Here is an 8,165-nt window from a genome sequence, read left to right on the forward strand (position 1 = left end):
TGCTAAAACAATCTATGTGAGGTATTCCTCCTCTGCAAATTGGGTTGGGGGGATACAAGGCAGTATAATAATAAATCACACCTGGAAAATGTTTTTGGAAAAACACAATGCTGGGGTTGTAGGGCTGTCAGGGTGGATGCACACATGAGCATACACTTCAGGTTACAGACTCCGCTAACCCAGAAATAGTACCTTGGGTTAAGAACTTTGCTTCAGGATGAGAACAGAAATCGTGCTCTGGCGGTGTGGCGGCAGCAGGAGGCCCCATTAGCTAAAGTGGTGCTTCAGGTTAAGAACAGTTTCAGGTTAAGAACGGACCTCCAGAACGAATTAAGTACTTAACCCGAGGTACTACTGTATTCGGCTTCCATGTGATAAGTTGTGTGCCTATATGGATGCATACACAGAAATTATTGATACAAGGAGGATCCTCATTTGGCTACAATCCTCCCCCACAAGAAGGATCAATATGTTTGTGTAGTAGGGATAGTAGTAGAGAAATTCAATTCAGTTTGGATTTAAAGGCAAACCAGTGAAATCTGCATTTTTCAAAACAACATGCAAAGCAAAAAGCATTCTTCAAATATTCACACATCTCTGAATTTTGCGATGGAGTTCTCTAGGCAAGGAATCTGTGCAAAAATGCATCTACTAGGGTAGAGTGTGCACAGTAAATGCATATGTTAGTGAAAACAACATATAGAAACATATTAATTTAGGGGTAATAGTTAACAAGAAAGAAATGTTACTGTGGGCAAGTAGCATGTAAAAAAAGTGTACATTAGGATAAATCTTTTTCTCAATGAAGAGTTACCAGAGGTAGGAGTTCTCTTCCAGTAGCATGTGTGTCTCTGGATTGAATGGGCTGGAGACAGTGGTGTTTCATCCAATGGAGGGGGATGCTGTGGATGTAATCCAGTACTGCAATCTGAAGAAGCAATCTTAATTCACTTAACATTCATTTGTTCATTTTCCCCACAATCTATGATTAAATAGACACTTTATATGCATCTTAATTCACATTAGCATCGAAATAAAGGAGATGTAGAAAAGTCTCTACCCTGCCCACGTCCCCACAATTCTGAAAGAGACAACACGGTGCCGAGGTCTCATTATCATCGAGGTGTTATTTGGATCATGGATTCATTGCAGACTAATGTACACTCCAAGGCGGTTAATGTCACATGTGTCATTGCTTCTGACAGCTCCAATTAGGTGAAGGTTGCCATCTTGGCAAAAGGGGAGGATGGGTCAAACAGAACAGTGATTGGGGTGGGTAGTTTACTGCTCAGAATGCAGAAAAGGAAAGGGGAGAGGAGAGGAAACCTCACAGTGCAGTGAATAGATAGGCTCACAAAATGAGTCATACTCTTAGAGTAGCGGATGTGAAGAACACTTTCCAACAGTGTGGCGCTTAGCAGCAGCATATGTGGGTACAGAGCACAAGATGTTCTCTATCTTATCACTTATGAATCTGGAAAAATAATTACTATGTAACCTTATTGTGGAAGGTGACAGCAGCGCCATTAACTGAAAGCTTTCATGGACCACAAGTCATTTGATCATAGTGCTCAATATATATATAGTTAACCCTGTGAAAATGGTCCCTATTCATTTTACACATTCACACACAACCACACTCACATATCTTATGAGTTTGTTGAAGTTGAGCTAATGATGCTAGCAAATAATAATTTTTTAAATAAATATTCCAATTTATATGTTATATTCATTATTGCCTAAGTAAAGTGAATTCCTCAAGCATTCTTGCTTTGCTCGAAGTCATGCCAGAGTGTGAAACTACCCAGCCCCAGAACTGCAAGTTATTCTCAAACAGATGCTGGAGACAAAGTACTCTGTTAAAGCCCACCCTTGATGTATGCCCCTTTCCTTATAACCATTAAAAAAATAAACATAACAACTTTCTAGAAATTATACACATACATTATAATAAAATGAGACAAATGTAGCCGATGAAACATAAAATGGGGGCATCAGGTAAACATGCATCTGTCTAACTGAGTGCCTGCTGAAACAGGAAAGAACCAACTGAGCTTCTTGGGGCAAAGTAGGGTTGGCCAAAGAATCTGATTGACTTGTAATATGTTTGCAAAATGGACTCCCATTCAGGTGTATGTATGTGAGATCCTGCACCAATATGTGTGTATGGTCCTCAAGCTAATCATGGACCCTGATGGCTTGGGAGGAGGATGGCATGATTGGTCCTATGGGAGAGTTCACGTGAGCATGACCCCCATAACATCCAGTTATGTAGATTGTATGCTAATAAATCCTTAGGGCAGTGCTGGGGAACTTTTGGTCTTTCATATATTGTTGAGCTACACCTTTCCTGACCATTGATCCTGCTGGGAGATGAAGTCCAGCTACTTCTGGGTGGTCACAAGTTCCCACTACACCAGTGTGGTGTAGTGGTTCAGAGCAGTGGACTTGTAATCTGGTGAACCGGGTTCGCATCCCCGCTCCACCACATGTAGCTGCTGGGTGACTTTGGGCTAGTCACACTTCTATGAAGTCTCTCAGCCCCACTCGCCTCACAGAGTGTTTGCTGTGAGGGAGGAAGGGAAAGGAGAATGTTAGCCGCTTTGAGACTCCTTCGGGTAGTGATAAAGTGGGATATCAAATCCAGACTCTTCTTCATCTTCTCTTCTTCTTCTTCTTCTTCAATCCCATACTCCCTACAATCCTTCAAGTTTGTTTGACTAGCAATGGAAAACTAAACACTCACCAAATGTAACTCATTTGTATCAAATATGTACATACATTTCTCTGCCCTTTTCAGCTCACTGGCATCTTTTCCCAGAACAAAAATGATGAATGCACCAAAGAAGGTTAATTACCCAACAAAAAAAAATCTGAACCACTGAACAAATTCATTTTGATTGGTAGCTATCCACCATTGCCCAGCAGGATATCATAATAATCTTCAACAGGAAATGAATCAAGAAAAGTAGGTGAAAAGAAATCAGGTGGGGTCATGCACACTCCCAAAATTATCGATGGACCCAGAAGTCAATAAACAGAAATATATATTTATTTATTTATCTTACCCACTCTTCATTTCTCACACTTTGACTGAAACATAGTTCTCGCTGCCCACCTCAGGGAGGGCTCTTGGAAAAGGGATTGTCTGATGACATATATTAATGCCACTACTTCAGTTGTATAAGCTTTTATTCTAATAAAACCACTCTGGCATGTAGTTCTATGATCGAAGGTTTGAAGATATCAAAACAGAGCCCTGCATGATGCACTTTAAAGGAGCAATTTAATTGAGCTACAATGTCAGGGTCACTGCGGAGACAACCTGGGTTAATAGCCTTCAAGAAGATCAGGAGCGTGAGGAGGCACTGACCAAATCTCTCAACATAATGGACAGCAGCAGTGTGCCGAAGATAAGAACCCTTTACTCAGCAGTTGCCTGAATATGATGGACGATCATAGATTTTGCATATTATCACTAATTTATGCAAGAGTTAGTGTTCCAGGGCTGAAATGAAACCATAAAACTGCTCGGGGGTTGTTAGGTGAATAGCGCTGATGGGTGGCTCTCTTAATCCCCATTTAGAAACTCGCTGACTGGAAAAGCCACACTTTGCAACTATCACAAATCAGTCATTAGCATATTGACTATCATGCATAAAAGCAAGAATGATGTATGCAGATTAGTAATTTTAAAAAGCCCAACAAAGCTGACCATATTACTTCTGTGCATATTCTCTCACGGAAATGCAACACATTTCATTCCATCTTTGCACATCAATACGTTTCTGAATATTTCTAGGCACAGATCTTTAAGCAATGAAGACTTAAAGACTTTGTCTGATTCCACAGCATTGACCTCAGGGAAATGACCACCTGCCACATATTAAAAATCAGACATAGATTCTCACCTACCTTGGGGCTATTTTTTTGCCTCTGATTAGTATAATCTCACAACTACTTTGGATGTGTTATTGTCTAGGGACAGCAATGAAGTAAATAATTTAATTCAAATGCCCATGAAGTTCTCTTTGTCCTCAAAGTGATTCAGTTCATATTTAAGGGTGAACCAGCTAATTCACATTTTCCAAATCAATATGCAAACCAAAACATGGACACCCTTCGATATTCGCGGCTCTATGAAGTTTGTAGTGCAGGTCCCCAGCCCAGGAATGTGTACAAAAATGTGTATGCAGGGGTAAAGTGTGTGTACAAATGCATATATTGGTGAAAATAGCATACAAAAATAGATTATATTAGGGGAAAGTGTTTTGCAAACATATGCATTGCGTGCAAACTGCTATATAAAAAGGTGTATTTTAGGATAAATCTGTACTAAAATGCTGGTGAATTTTCATGAGGACTTGGTTTAATCTGCTGTTGAAATGTGGGAACCTGAACTTGAAAGAGGAAAAATGAGAGATTGAGAGAAAGATAAATTGAAAGATTTGCCCATTGCAAGTATGTGAAGTTGCACCAAATGGAGATGTTTTGGTTACTAATGTCCTTGGTGTTCGTGCTCAGAGCAGTGGTCAGTGACACTGCATTAGACAAAAGTACTGAGCTCTGTAGCGAGACATGGATTCATTCTTAATTTGTCTATTCTTGTCATGTTAATTTTTTTAAAAAAGCCAGACCAACTTTCCGCTCTCTGTGGCTAATACGAGTTTCAAGGGGAGCTGGAATAATAACAAAGAGTTACCCCTGCAGTCACATGGCCCCAGCCCAAATCACATGCTTAGATGCTTTGAAGCATTGAAAAAGATGGTCCTTAGAAGCTCTCAGGTGAGACAAGGTTAAGATCTACCTTTGTGTGTGTTTCCCCCTCTTTCTCTTTTCCTTTCATTTTCCTTTCTTTTTTTAATTTTCATTGGCTGTGTGTGTGTGTGTGTGTGTGTGTGTGTGTGCCTCTCTTTCTCTTTTCCTTTCCTTTCCCTTTGTTTTATATTTTTTATTTAGTTTAGGTTTTTTTTTACTGTATTGTATCATGAAAAGTTTCAATAAAAAATTATGAAAAAAGAAAAATATGGCCCTTAGTATAACTTCAAGATATATATTTTGATTTTATCTAGTATTTTTTTAATTTTTTTTTTAATTTTAAAGGGGGACACATCTAATTATACTGAACACCAATGCAGTTACCTAAAAGTAAAAACCCTTGAACACAATGAAACGAACTTCCAACTAAACATGCACAGTTGATTACTTAATCCTTAAAAATAATTTAAGATGTGGGTGATTTCCCCCCTAAATACCATGCCCAATTTATGAATTTTGTTCAGTAGCACGAAAACTAGCAGTATGCTAAAAGTATTTTCATAAACCCTGAAAATGTATAGCACACGCAGTAATTTAAATAATAAAAGGAAACAAAAATGATGGTATCTTTTAACATACATTTCTGTGCAAACAGATGAAAAACAGATGGTTTGAGGGAAATAATCCTTCATATAAATTAGCTATTACTAAGTTCTAATATAAAATTAAATTTATTGTGGTTGTGAACTTGGCAGGAAGTCATCTTGGCATCAAGACTAACCTTTGTTTATTGATATTTAAACTTGAGAATGATGTATATTTTGTATTGTAACCGGCCAAACATTGCAGCCGATACACTAGAATTACCACTGGTGGTGTATAAATAAATACAACATAAACTCAAAATGATACGCCCAAGAAAGCCCCAGGCAAGTACAATCCACATAATGCTAAGCACTTGGAAAACTCATTGATTTCAATGGTAGAAAGTGATGCATATCCATAACTCTCTCATTGAAATCAATGGGACTTCCAAGTGCTTAACTTTCAGTGGATTGTGCCCACTCTTTTAGTTCAAACTTATGCATGCCTACTCAGAAGTAAGTGTGCACAGGATTTCAGCTTCACAGCTCAACTCTCTCCCTGCATGCATACTTAGAAGTGCCACTATGTTCAATGAAGCTTACTCCCAGGTAAGCATACACAGGACTGAAGCCTTGCAGTGTCATCCTGTATTCAAAAGCGAATCCCACTGAGCTCAAAACCACTTACTCCCAGATAAACTGTAGTATTGCAACCCTAATCTCCCAATATAATACTCCAGCGATTGAAAATAATGCCTCTTTTGTTTTCATTATTTTACAGCAGTTTACAGAACAGCTGTTCAGCCAACCAGCATAATTATTCCACATTGATTTGCTCTGTTTAAAGTGTTAACGTATCTATAACTCTCTTGCTATTGGGATACCATAATGCTTTTAATATCCTAGTCAGAATTAAAGAGAAAAACGGTGTCCAGGTGTCATAAATAAAGTTGTTTGGTGGTCTGCCACCAGGCTCATCTTGTTCTGGTGAGAGGGCAAGCTTGCACACTGATAAGAAGTTCTTCAAAAGCTGGTTTCCAACCATAGGAGTGCTCGCCACATTTTCCAGCTTTTTCCCATGTAAAAATTCCCTTCATCAAATCGTCCTTGCGATGCCACAGTCCCCTTTATCATTTCCAAATGCAACAAGGTGCCTTGAATTCTGTGATCCGCCCTGAGACCTGCGGGTATAGGGCAGTATATTATTATTATTATTATTATTATTATTATTATTATTATTATTATTACAACTACATCATGGAAGGATGCCACTTCCAGTGTGATCTTGGAATAATTGAGGAGTGACCTAAATGATAAGGCGTGAGGATACCAACACTTGTCTGTAAAATCAGCATTCTTCAAAACTGCATGCATAATTCTGTGAGTCTCGCCATTCTGTTCCTCACGTCACAGTTCTGTTCCTTTTGGTTGCACAAAACTGGCTTGGGGTGCCATTTGCAGCCAGTCAGGACAATGCAAGACACACAGGAGTTTGTGCCATGCTTCACTCTGCCTCTTCAGTCCTTATAGCACAGCACACCACTTATGTAAGTGAAAAGGAACCAGAATAGTTGGAGGTCTTGCGGTGGATGGCTTTGGGGGAATTTCAGCCTCATGGTTCGGCTTATGGCTGAGTTTGTGGCTTAGCAGCTTTTAGGTTTAAGGGCTTTGGTGTTTTGGAAGTTTTGACAGATCTGCCCATACCTATCAGTGAGCACACCCCAGTCTCAAGCTCTCCGTAACCAGCTACCCCAGCATTCCATGATTCAATTAAAGCTATGGCTGCCATAAGTCCGGAATCTCCCAGACATAGCCAGGATTCAGCATCCAGGCAAAAAACATTAAAAATGTCCAGAAAAATGCAGACATGTGGCATGTCGGAAATGTAGATTTTGGCGAATTTCCTTTAAAATAGCTCAAAACTTTTTTTCTGAGATTTTGCCCTGCCAAAAAAGCAAGTAAAAAAAGGTCTGGCCAAAAGAAGCTCAACAGATTTTCACTGTTTGAAATATGGCAACCCTAAGTAAAGCACAAGGTGAGACACCACAAAGTCTTCTCAGGTGGCTTCTTCTGGGCACACAGATGTGGAAAATCACAGGAAGAAAAGTTAACATAAAGAGAAACACACACACACACACACACACACACACACCAATCCCAGTCATCTCTGATAATAAGGGAAGCTGAACCCCAGAGCCAGTGTGGTGTAGTGGTTCAGAGCAGTGGACTCGTAATCGGGCGAACCGGGTTCGCTTCCCCAATCCTCCACATGCAGCTGCTGGGTGACCTTGGGCTAGTCACACTTCTTTGAAGCCTCTCAGCCCCACTCACCTCACAGAGTGTTTGTTGTGGGGGAGGAAGGGAAAGGAGAATGATAGCCGCTTTGAGACTCCTTCAGGTAGTGATAAAGCGGGATATCAAATCCAAACTCTTCTTCAGACCCACCAAAATGATAATGAAGTTCCGAAGTGTCCTGGGAAAAAAGGGAGAAATGGAAGCCTTTTTCCGAGGAGGAACTGAAGGACAGGATTTGGCACGGTGCTAATTTGCATTCACAGTGCACTCCTTTCTAGTCCCTACTGAAATATTGGAATGTGTTTTTATATGCAGATGGATGTGCATAAAATTCAGGCCCACCAGTTGTTGCGCATGACTAGAACTGGACGAGGGACAAAGTCTGTTGTTGGAAACTCCCCCGAAATATTCAATGCAAGTGAAACCAAATATTTTTACTGATGCCTTTCTTCTTGTAGTTGACAAAACATTTCCGAGTTCAACTATCAAGGGAGAGTTTGTTCTTCGTGTTATGATCATTGCAAGGCA

Source organism: Podarcis muralis, chromosome 6 (genome assembly GCF_964188315.1).
Source record: "Podarcis muralis chromosome 6, rPodMur119.hap1.1, whole genome shotgun sequence".
Classification (NCBI taxonomy): domain Eukaryota; kingdom Metazoa; phylum Chordata; class Lepidosauria; order Squamata; family Lacertidae; genus Podarcis; species Podarcis muralis.